This window comes from Pinus tabuliformis, chromosome 2_1, assembly GCF_031772625.1.
Source record: "Pinus tabuliformis cultivar Carrire ecotype Pingquan chromosome 2_1, CPIR1, whole genome shotgun sequence".
Taxonomy (NCBI): Eukaryota; Viridiplantae; Streptophyta; class Pinopsida; order Pinales; family Pinaceae; genus Pinus; species Pinus tabuliformis.
In genome coordinates this window covers 802,692,391-802,704,724 of record NC_142299.1, presented here as the reverse complement: position 1 = coordinate 802,704,724, position 12,334 = coordinate 802,692,391, and the positions used below count along the sequence as shown (strand labels likewise).

Below are 12,334 nucleotides of genomic sequence, written 5' to 3'. Positions count from 1 at the left end.
CCACTTAATTCAGAGAGAGACTCCGTCCTGTACGTTAGACTTAGGCACATTACAGTTAGGCCGTACATTAACTTAGGCACATTAAACTTAAACCATATCTAAAATGGGATTGTGTTTTTCTAAAGTGTAACATATTCAGCATCCTCAAAATCCTTGAGACACTTGATTGTGTAAAACAAACCATTCAAATTTAAGATTTCTAAAAATTTATATAAAATTTTTAAATTAAATACTCAATAAAAACATAGAATAGTTAAGATAAGTCATTTATTAATTAATAACAAGTTTTAAGATTTTATATTAAATTAGAAAATGTAATATTATTAAAATAAATTTCTAAACTAGTAATTAAATATTTCCAAATTTAATATAAAAAATATGTTCACAAAAGTATATCACAAAATAAAAAAAATAAATAAATAAATATTAAATAACAATTTAAATGTTCAACCATGATAAATCTACTTTATATATCTCTCTAACCATAGTGAAGAATTAATTATACATAAAATTAAATTAAATAACAAAATTAATACTTAATAAATTTGATTTCTCTAATATATGATGATGATGAACCACATATTATTTTTATGCTCGAAGAGAGGTGAGAGAGAATTGTTCCTAGATCTCTATAGTTTTTTGATAAATATTTTGAAAATTAGAATGTCTTTGACTATAAGCTAAGCAATCTAAGAGAAAGTTATTTTCATCTTCAACCCTCTTAGTACTCACACGTGAAAGATGCTTTCTTCCCATGGCATTTTAGGAATAAACCAATGCCGAGTTTCACTATGAAGTTTATGAGGATTAGTTTTTATGTTCCATTTCTTTGTAATATTAGTGAAGACAAATAAATAAATCCAGTTTTCAAGATTGGGGTTGATCACCTCTTTATTTATTTATTTATATATATAGAGAGAGAGAGAGAGATTATGAACAAAGTAACCATTATTATTTGATAACAATTGCATCCACTTCTTTAGACACTGGGTGGCGTAACTAAGTTTTAATTCTTCTCTATTCCTTCTCCATGATTGTGCTTCAATCGTTATGTGGTGGATCCTTGGTTCCCTTCTTTCAATCATAACTAAGGATACGTATTTCAAACATTTTTCTACACCCAAAATTTTAATTATAATATCTATGCCCACAATACTCAATTTTGTCATTTTTATTAGTTGTTAAGACCAAGGGTCTTACAACCTTGAAACATAGGACATTGTATCCATTTATGCGTTCAAAAATAATATATGTGTGTGTGATGATGATTAATGCCTATTGAGACCAATGAGGTCTATTGGATATTAAGAAAGGAAGAGATTAATTGAGATTTTTTAATGTTTTATTTCTATGATCAAAGAGGAGGGAAAAAAGCGTCCCTAGGTCACTATAGTTTCGCTCACTGAATAGGTCAAGAAGGTTGGTAGTGTGGCCGATGTTTTGGAAATAGGAATCAACATGAGTAAGAGTCGAGCAATCTGAGAAAAAGTGTTTTTCATCTTCAACTCTCCTAGTATCTCACATTTGACAAATTCTTTCATCCTAGAGTGTTTTGAGATAGACCAATATCTAATTTCACTTAAATGCTCTAAGAAACTAAGTCACCGGGTTCCGCGAATACAATCCCTCAGATTCAAAATTCGTCAAACTTCAACGCGATTAAAATATATTCGATTTTGTTCGCTAAATTTTATGCCGAACTCGAACCTGTGTCGAACCCAAACCCAATACAAACGCTAACAAAATAAAGAAATTCGCTCAATATTCAATGAAGTTCGTTTTTTCCTTGGCTTTTTTGTGGTTCGGGGTTTGTTTTCAGCGTTTATAATTAAAAAACAAAAGGTAACCCTAGAACTTGGCGGAACAAAAGAAGTCACTCTCACACTTCGTTACTCCACCGGTTGACCATCGACTCTCGCCACAGTGCACAATCAACCCTCCCATTGCACGGTGCAGTCGCAGTAATAATGTTATAAAAGATAAAAGAGATTCATATGGGAGGTGTTATTAGCCACGCAATGACTTGCACTGTCTGCCTCCTTGACGGTTCCACCCACCTTCCTTTCTCAAGCAAGCTTTGTTAAATTGTTTAGTTTCATTCATTGTTTGGTGGAATTCCATACAAATGGATGCCCATTTGATTTTAAATCTGTCAAGAGCTTTCACAGAAACATCTCTCTAATTTATCCACTATATTTATTCATGTTGGGTATGAATGAAATGTTTATTATTATTCCATAAAGTAAATTTCTTGTACAATTAAATAATGTGAGCCAAGTCAAGTTATATAAATTTCTTATACAATTAAATAAATTAATTGTTCTCTTTGCAGAGAGATTCTATAGTAAATTGTATTTTAATATTATTCTTAAAATTAGTAGTGGTTGATAAATGTTGATAGGTATCAAAATAATTATCTCATATGATAAATAATATGTAAGATTTTTAAACATGGAGATTCACTCATATTTTATCATGAAGATTCTTAACTTGTAAATAAGTTTTATTGCACTGACTATGAGAGAGATGTTATCATGTGGCTTTACATTTTAAAAAAATTAAAAAAATATTTTCATCAATAAATTCAAAACTAGCATAGGTCCTGGATCTACCAAATGTATGTAAACCCTTTGAGTGTAAAACTTGAAGAAATATTTGCACCTCAAACCATTGATATAATAAAAGGCTTTAGAACATGGAAACTGAGAGGTCCCCAAAATTGCTTCTAACTTTAGCCAAAACCCCACCTCCATCTCAAGTTGGTTGGCACAAGGATGCCCAATTTTGGCTGGACTATTGGGGTTAAAGGAGGAGATCATCTTGGAAAATAAAGATAATATTAAAAATACTATTACTTCCAAATTTAAGGCAAAATTGTGGGATGATAAGGAGTTAGAGGGGAAAAGAAGGTAAGATATTATAAGAAGATGATCAACCCTACTCTCACTAATAATAATTATCTCTTGTCTTGCCCAGTGCTAAGAAGAAGGTGAACATTACAAAAATAAGGACTACTTATAATTAAGCTAACGAGTATTACCAATTGCATGACTTAGTATTGATAGTTGGCATGGACGTAAGATTACTTCAGGGATTCTTTTCACTAACTAGGGCCAAAATTCTCTAGAGTATCTAGGTTCCAATGAGAAATCGTACAATGGAAAAGTAACTAAAGGAGTTGATTTCGATCTTTTTGAAAGCTTATTAAATGTAGTTTAATCAAAATCCACCAAAATTCTTCCTATTAGAATATGCTTCCCTTTCGAAGAATTGTGGTTCGGTTTGAAGAGAGTGGATTAATATGTTCTACAGGTTGACGAAAACATCTATTAAATACAATGAACTTTAAAGATAAATTCAAGTGTTCAATAAGAACATGTTTTCTCTTTTGGAGAAGGCAATAATGACAATAGGAATATACAAAAGGAGAGAGAATACAAAGGGCACACAACTTTGATTGACCAATGGTGCTACTTAGTATTAAATGAGTGGGTAATCTATTTTAGTTTTCAAAATGGTTACACTAGAAGTTTAAGAATTGAAAAAAATAAACCAACATGGATGCATTGTAAATGTTAAATTGGATATGTCCGTTCAAATTTTCCAATGGGTTAGAGGTAAAGTTTAGTTGAAGAAAAATAAAGAAATCAGGATAGATGCATCTTAACCCCCCACTTTAGGATGCTTAGTGTCCAATTGGGTATACTCATTTAGGGCTCACAACTCAAGTTGATTAATAACTTAGATAGGTTGCAATGCAAATTTAGTGAGAGATGACAGATGAAGAATCCAACCAAAGAGCATTCTAGGGCTCCAAGTGTCGACTTTTCATAGGGCTACATTGTTCTTTGCCTTGATAATTGCATTTATTCATTAATACATTAAGTTCACCCCATATCACCATTGCATTATTAAGATCTACACCATTATTCATCAACATATGCAATTATATAAAAATAACAACATCATCACCATCATCAATGCACTTGAACATAAAGGAAGAAAAGCATGCACACACATAGGGACGCCAGGATTAGTTTGAGACTAGGGAAAAACCCACTATGGGGAAAACCCTTACAAATCTTCTTCTTCTTAGATCGTCATCAAATGATTCAGCAAAAGTGAGTACAATGATCCATAACTTTATCTATGCAACAAAACAATTATGATATCCACGAAATAGATCTAATCATGCTTATAATCAAAACCATTATTGTGATGGTTGTAATGTGTTGTCACTGATTGTGGTCAACCACTGGATACTACTGAAAATTGTTGTCACTGAGCGGAATCTTCATAATACTGAAATATCATCTTTGAGTCCTTGACGCTCTCTCTAAACTATATGCCAGTGTCTATGGTAGCCTAGACGCTCCATAGACCATTTTATGCACGCGTCTAGGGTCCAACTCACCATATCTGCTCCAAACTCCCTAGAAGCTCTCTTCCAGTTACTGTGTGTGCGTCCGGAATAGCATGAACACTATCAAGACCACTCTTTGCAAGAGTTCCTCCAGGGACAAATACCTCTAGATCTGCCTCTGAAACCCTGGACACTCCCATAGGCTTTTGTGCCAACTTCTTATTAGAATAATGCTATTTTAGTGTTTACTACTCATCTATGATTGTAATTAGCAGTTTCTTGTTAGAAACTTGTTGTTTCTATATTCTTAGTAGAAACTTGTTGTTTCTACTTTCTTAGCAGAAGCTTGTTGTTTTTGTAAATACAGTTGTACTATTTATTGAGCTTCACTGCTAATTGAAAATAAATTCAATTCATTCATTGATTATGGTATCAGAGCTCGGGTATTTTTCGAGATAATTTTTCATTGATTGAAAAATTCGGTGTTTCATTTCGAAATTGCTCTCTTGGAGATTTTTTTGGGCGTCACGTTTTATTCTTCTTTGAACGTCGCGCTTGTGGGTTCTGACTACTCCGAGGGTTTCTTGATTGCTGGAATATACTTTGGCGTGCGATCTTTCTTGGCGTCGGACCCAAGCCAGGTCGATCCGTGGCACAACGGAATTTTTTTTTCGCGATTTCCATCTCTGTTCGCCGACGCGGTTGTCATTTCCAGAATTCTGGAGGCGGCTCTGGTTATTCCCATTCTGCAAAATCAATGCTGTTTGGGAGGACGACAGTGAATTCGCTGATATCTTCGACGTCGAGCAGTTCAAGAGAACTCTGAAAGGCGACGTCCGAATCGTTTTTTTTTTTTTTTTTTTCACTACCTCCGGTTACTTTGTTTGCACTGTCAATATCGAAGAAGTCCGACAAAGGGATTTGCAGAGCTTGCCGTTCACCGTCGATAACGGGCCCAACCGGGTGTGTGGAAGCGTGAATGGCTCGACGGGGGTGTGCGGATTCACGCGCGGTACCTTGGAGATAATCGTTTTTTTAACACAACTCAGATTCTAGCCATGCTTTTGTCGAACCTTAAGCAAATTGCAAGAAAACAGAGGTAATTTCTTTTAATCTGCGGGTTTCGTTTTTTTTTAACACGTGAGTTTTTTTTTACGGTCGAGTCCCAACTGAACCTCCTGTCCCCGACTTCCTGCTCTCGTCTTCTTCACTGTGGAATTACCACGGCAAGTGCTTTGAGTGCTTTCAGCTGAGCAACGGGTTAGACGGTATCAACAACTGCAGTTGCTAGAGCTCTCTAAAACTGTGTTGGATAGCGTGTATCAGTGGCACAGGGTGTTGGACAGCGTGTAGCAGTGGCACGGCTTGGTATGCAAACGGGTCCCCGACGTCTCGATTGGTTGGTAGTATAATGACCGTTGTGAAAGTTCTGTGCCAGCGTATTTAATTCTGGGGGATGTCTTCATTACCAAAGGCTGAAACGAATTGCTGAAGGCCTCTTTTGTCATTCTTTTCGGTTGTATACGAAGGCGGTGAAGTTGATCTCAGTTTTTTTCTGGCGGTCAATTCGGTATTTCCTGGACATCGAACCTGTCAGATCAGCCAACATTTGCATTGAAATCCATGCCCTCCTTTATTATTTTTGTGTCTTGGGAAACATGCAGATGGCCTCGCTAACCAATCTGATGTTAGAAGGCAGTCAACGCTTTAATGGCACCAATTATAACATCTGGAAACAGAGAATGTTGACCATTTTTTAATATAGGCGTCTTGACTAGCTCGTTTTGGGCAAAGAACTCCATCCTAGTACAACTAGTGCCGATCAAGATAAATTTGATGATCGAAATTGAGCGGCTGTTATGCTTCTCAAACTCTCTGTGACTGATGATCAGTTACCACAGATTCCTTTTGGTAAGACAGCTGCAGAAATCTGTCAACATTTGAAGGAACTACACGAGACATCTGACAAAAGCAGAGATTTCTTTCGAAAGAATCAGTTGTTCTCCATCATAATGGATGAACATATGTCTTTACAGGAACATCTTAACAAGATTAAAGACATTCGAGATCAGCTCGAAGCCATTGGTCGGACCATGGAGGAAAAATATATGGTAGTCATCACTCTGAAAAGTCTACCGAAACCTTATGAGCACTTCATAGAAACACTCAACATTACCTCCACTAATGTTGATCTGAAGTTTCCGGAGTTATGCACCAAACTCATGCAGTAGGATCGTTGGAAACAGCAGTTTGGTAGTGGTGCTTCATCAGCCTCCTCAGAAAATGCTTTTGCTGCCAAATATCAGTCCTCTCCGTCCTTTCAGCAGAAAGGTTCTTCTCAGCCTTCTGATCCTGCTAGGAAGAAAAATGTGCAGTGTAATTACTGTCACAAGTTTGGCCACATGAAGAAAGATTGCCGATAGAGGATTGCTTCTGAACAGAAGAAACAGGGAGGGTCTCATCAGATAGCAAATGTTGCAAAACATTTCGAGCAGACGGAATCTACCTTTTATGCCTTTATGGCTAAGAAGTCCTCAGATCATGCCTTGTCTTCTGCCTGGTACATTGACTCTGGTGCATCACGTCATTTCTCTCACAGGCATGACTGGTTTATTGACTTCTCATCTTTCAGTGATTCCGTGGTATTCGGTGGAGGTGAGGAGTACACAGTGGTTGGCAGAGGTACAGTTCAGATCCAGTCTGGTGGGCGCACACTCATCTTCCTGAATGTGTACTATGTTCCTGGTATGGAAATTAATCTGTTGTCTGTCAGCCAGATTATGAGGAACTCTCCCCAGCTCGATGTAGTGTTCAGTGCACACAAATGCTCCATTATTGACAGGGAAACTCGTCTTACGGTTGCTGTTGGCCTAGAAGACCATGGCCTATACAGGCTTCTTGACACTGGTGATTCTCCAAAAGTGGCTCTAGGAGCACATGTTTCTCCCATCAGCACTCTGTGGCATCAAAGATATGGGCATCTAAACATTTAGTATCTCTCTCAGCTATCTCGAGAAGGACTTGTGTCAGGGTTACCTGATATTCAGACTCAGCAGTTGGGAGTGTGTGGCACTTGTCAAGCTGGCAAGCAACATCGGTCTTTATTCAAGGATGGAGAATCTTGGCGCGCATCTAAGGTACTCTAGTTAATTCATGCTAATATTTGTGGTCCTATGAATACATCTTCTATTACTGGTTGCAAATATTTTTTGCTTATTGTAGATGATTTCAGTAGAAAGATGTGGGTGTACTTTCTAAAAAATAAATCTGATGTATTTAGTATCTTTCAGAAGTTGAAGTCCTTAGTTGAAAAAAAGTTTGGATGTAATATCATAACTCTTAGGACAGATAATGGGGGGGAATTTTGTTCTTCTGCTTTCTCCAACTTCTGTGATACCCATGGCATCAAACGCCAGTTAACTACACCCTACACTCCTCAGCAAAATAGTGTTGTCGAACGTCGCAGCCATACGGTTGTTGAAATGGCTCATTCCATGTTACAACACAGGAGTGTTCTGAACAAATTTTGGGCTGAAGCAGTGTTTACTGCTGTCTATCTTCTTAACCGATCACCTACTCAGGTTGTTAAGGGGAAGACTCCAGAAGAGGTTTGGTCTGGTCGTAAGCCTCAGATCAGTCACCTCAAAGTGTTTGGCTCGATTGCATATGTTTGGATTCCAGCTGCCAAGCGCTCTAAATTGGATTCCAAAAGCCAGAAACTCATGATGACAGGGTACAGTGACCACCACAAGGCCTATAGGCTGATAGATATAAACACTGGTCGTCTTAGCTTCAGTCGGGACATAGTGTTTGATGAAGACAGAGGATTCTTTCAGTCTCCTACTTCTGAGCAGTGTTCTGAGGATCAGCCTCACAGTGTTCTTCTTCCGTTAGGTCCACCTAATGGGAGGGATGATGCAGCATCAGTATTTGATGATGCACTACCTGAGCTTCCTTCGAAAAATAATCCTCTTCTTGCTGCTCCTGTTGTTCTTGAGCCTCCTTCATCCACTCCTGATATTGGTTCTTCTACTCTTCGGCCTAAATGGCAGGCTAAAACTATTGGTGATCTCCGAGATAATGAGCTCCTTGAAGGTAGAACTTCCCGAAATAAGAGCAAACACCAGCCTACAATAAATTTTGCTCTTATGGCTAACTTACACAGTGTTTTTGAGCCTCAAACCTATTCAGAGGCTAAGGGTATACCTGAGTGGGAACAGGCTATGGAAGCAGAATTCCAGAGTCTTCAGAAGAATCACACTTGGACCATTTCTAATCTTCCTACAGGGAAGAAGCCCATTAGCTACAAATGGGTATATAAAGTAAAATACAAAGCTGACGGGACCCTCGACAAGCATAAGGCTTGCCTTGTTACTCGAGGATTCTCACAAAAGGAAGGCATAGACTATGAGGAGACCTTTACTCCTATAGCCAAGATGAGTACCATACGGCTTGTCCTTGCCTTAGCAGCACAATTCAGTTGGAAAGTCCATCAAATGGATGTAAAGAGTGCTTTTCTGAATGGTGACTTACAGGAAGAAGTCTACATGACGCAGCCTCCAGGATTCAAGGTTGCTGATCAAGAACAGAAAGTTTGTAGATTAGTCAAAGCACTCTATGGTCTGAAACAAGCCCCTCGGGCTTGGTACATGAAAATTGATAAGTACCTAACAGATCATGGTTTTCAGCGAAGTCCATCTGATTCAAACTTATATATCAAACAAATTGGTGATGGTTGTGGTTGTCTATGTGGATGATCTTATCATTACTGGCAGTTTAGCACATTTGATCCATGCGATCAAACAGGATTTGTGCAGCACTTTTGATATGACAGATTTGGGACTTCTTCATTACTGTTTGGGGGTTGAAGTCTGGCAGATTAAGCACAACATCTTTCTCTCTCAGTCCAAGTATGCTAGAAATCTTGTGGACAGGTTCAGAATGTAGGATTGCAAACCTGCCACGACTCCTATGGAACCAGGGCTCAAACTTTCAGCTCAGTCATCCTCACCACTTGTGGATGAAACTTTATTCAGACAATTAGTGGGCAGCCTCATCTACCTTACTGCCACTAGACCTGATATCAGTTTTGCAGTGAGCTACATTTCACGCTTCATGTCAGCTCCTAAGGCTGATCATTGGATAGCAGCGAAGCGTGTGCTGCGTTATGTGAGTGGCACTCCTAATTATGGACTTCTGTACACTCGGAGTTCAGATCCTACACTCAGTGGTTACACAGATTCAGACTGGGCTGGTTCAGTTGATGACTGTAAATCTACAGCTAGGTATGTGTTTAGTCTGGGATCCAGCGCTATCACATGGGCTAGTAAGAAGCAGCAAGTAATGGCTCTCTCCTCGACAATAGCAGAATATCGGGGAGCAATTAAGGCATCTTGCGAGGCAGTTTGGCTCCGACGTATGCTTGCGGACATGCATGTTTCCCAGGCGAGTCCTACTCCCTTGTTCTGTGATAATCAGGGAGTGCTCAAACTCGCCAAGAATCCAGTCTTCCATGAACGAACAAAGCATGTGGAAACTCATTGTCACTACATTCGCTAGCTTGTTGAAGATGGATCCATTCAGTTGCTATATGTTCCCACAACGGAGCAGCCAGCAGACATCTTCACCAAGCCTCTTGGTCCTGATAAGTTTGTAAAATTCAGAGGGTCTATAGGTGTTGTAAATAGATTGAGCATTAAGGGAGGGTATTAGAATAATGCTATTTTAGTGTTTACTGCTCATCTATGATTGTAATTAGCAGTTTCTTGTTAGAAACTTGTTGTTTCTATATTCTTAGTAGAAACTTGTTGTTTCTACTTTCTTAGTAGAAACTTGTTGTGTCTGTAAATACAGTTGTACTATTTATTGAGCTTCACTGCTCATTGAAAATAAATTCAATTCATTCATTGATTACTTCTAAGGCTCTCTGGATGCTTTATTGACCATTGTGTGCCAGCGTCCAGGGAATAAAATGTCCAGTTCTGTGCCAACGTCAAGGAATCAGAAAACCCTAGATCAATGCGAGCTTCATCCCTGATATTTCGGACCTTTCCTCCGACAGACCTGTGTGAACCAAGACAATAAGAGAGAAGAAAATGGCTTGATCAATGTGTCCAAATGAGCTTGAGGTCTCTTCTATTTATAGGCTTTCATGAGGGTCCATTTGGGGTTGAGGCCAACCTGTCTAATTTAACATGTGCTTAGGGCCAACCTAACTCAATATACATGAGTGAATAAATAAATTCAAAAACCAACTTTCGCTTGTCCAAATAAGGTGATATTTAGGTCGATTTTGGTCCTCTCAAAAAAAGAAATCTGATGCAATCATCATCTCAGGCATTTGAGTTGTCCAAGATGGAATTTGACAGCAGTTGCAAAAATTAGCATTCCATCTCAACAAGGGAGTATTCCCCCTGCGTCCATCGATCAATATGCCATTCCACTTGCTGGTTTATATAACCTTAACGCATTGTTCCATTCTTAAATAACTGTAATTTTAAGAATCAGTATAAACATTTCAAGCATACCCAACATGAACCGATGTTGTGTAGAAATTCACTAGATGTTTCTTCACATTAGGGAAAACTGTTGACAGAGTATTATGCTCAAATAGGGCATCTGTTTGTCTGGAATTTGACCAAACAATCAATGACACTAACCGAGTTAACCACTGCTTGCTTGAGAAAGGAAGGTGAGTGGAACGTTAGGCATGCAGTGCAGTCATTGCCTGGCTACTGACACCTCTCATATGAATCTCTTTTTTCTTCAATAATATTATTACATCGACTGCACGTCATTCCAAGCTGTAACAAACATTCAAACGCTACATATTTATAGTCAAATGAGGAAATACCAGAAATGCATTTCTAAGTCTATATATACACGGCTGCCTCGTTATGTCTATCACGAATACATAGTATTAATTCTTCACCAGAGACGTTTGTTTCGTGTGGTGAAAATTGGAAGAGAATAGTTGTCATCTGGTGTTGGTGAAAAATGGAACCCGGAGGCCCTGGTGGTTGGGGTCCTCCCCCTGGACCTCCCGGAGATGGAGGCTTCTTCGGTTGCATTCAACAATGGTATTAATCACAACTGCTGCACTTGCTTCAACCTTTTCCCTGCACTGATTATTCATGTTTTTGATATTTTCATATCTCAATGGATCTAGTATTCGTTATAAGGGTTTTTATGGAGCAATTCAGTACTTTATTTTCATGATGCGTATTATGTGAGTGTATGATATTGCAGTCTATACATGCTGTGCTGCTGCTGCCTGCTGCAAGAGTGTTTCGGATTTTGTTGCCCACCCCTTGGAGACGGGCCGCCGCCGCCGCCGCCATATTGAGGATAATTCATTAATGCGATGGCGTGCACCCTCGAATCCATTTCTTAAATAATGTTGATCAAAATCATTTATGTAATGCGGTGGGCTGCAGCTTCGACTCTATTTCTTAATAAAATTTTGATCAAGGTCATTATATACTGTGATGTTCTGTAGCTTCGAATTTATTTCTAAATAAAAATTGATCAAAATCATTTAATAAAATCATCCTTTCATAGATTGGATCACAGGATTTATGGGTTTAAACCTCCACAAGTAACCTTCAAAATTATTTAATACAATCATTATTTCATAGATGGGATCATATAATAAAATCATCAAATCATCATTTCATAAATGGGATCATATAATAAAATCATCATCAAAATCATTTAATAAAATCATTATTTCATGGATTGGATCATAAGATTTATGGGTCTAAACCTTCGCAAGTAATTTTCAAAATCATTTAATAAAATCATCCTATCATAAATTGGACCACAAGATTTATGGGTCTAAACCTCCCTTTAAACCATAACCTCAAAATTCATTATGGGTCTAAACCTCCCTTTAAACCATAACCTCAAAATTCATTATGGGTCTAAACCTCCCTTTAAACCATAACCTCAAAATTCATTATGTCATAATAT

At 38.0% G+C, this 12,334-nt stretch overlaps 1 long non-coding RNA gene across 1 annotated transcript; it reads left to right on the top strand.

Annotated features, from left to right (window-relative positions):
• The first annotated feature begins 11,283 nt into the window (after positions 1 to 11,283).
• LOC149203002 (uncharacterized) lies at positions 11,284 to 11,843 on the top strand. Its single transcript, XR_016253593.1, has 2 exons — positions 11,284 to 11,442; positions 11,612 to 11,843. It is a non-coding gene; the product is annotated as an uncharacterized LOC149203002 (long non-coding RNA).
• The last annotated feature ends 491 nt before the right edge of the window (positions 11,844 to 12,334 follow it).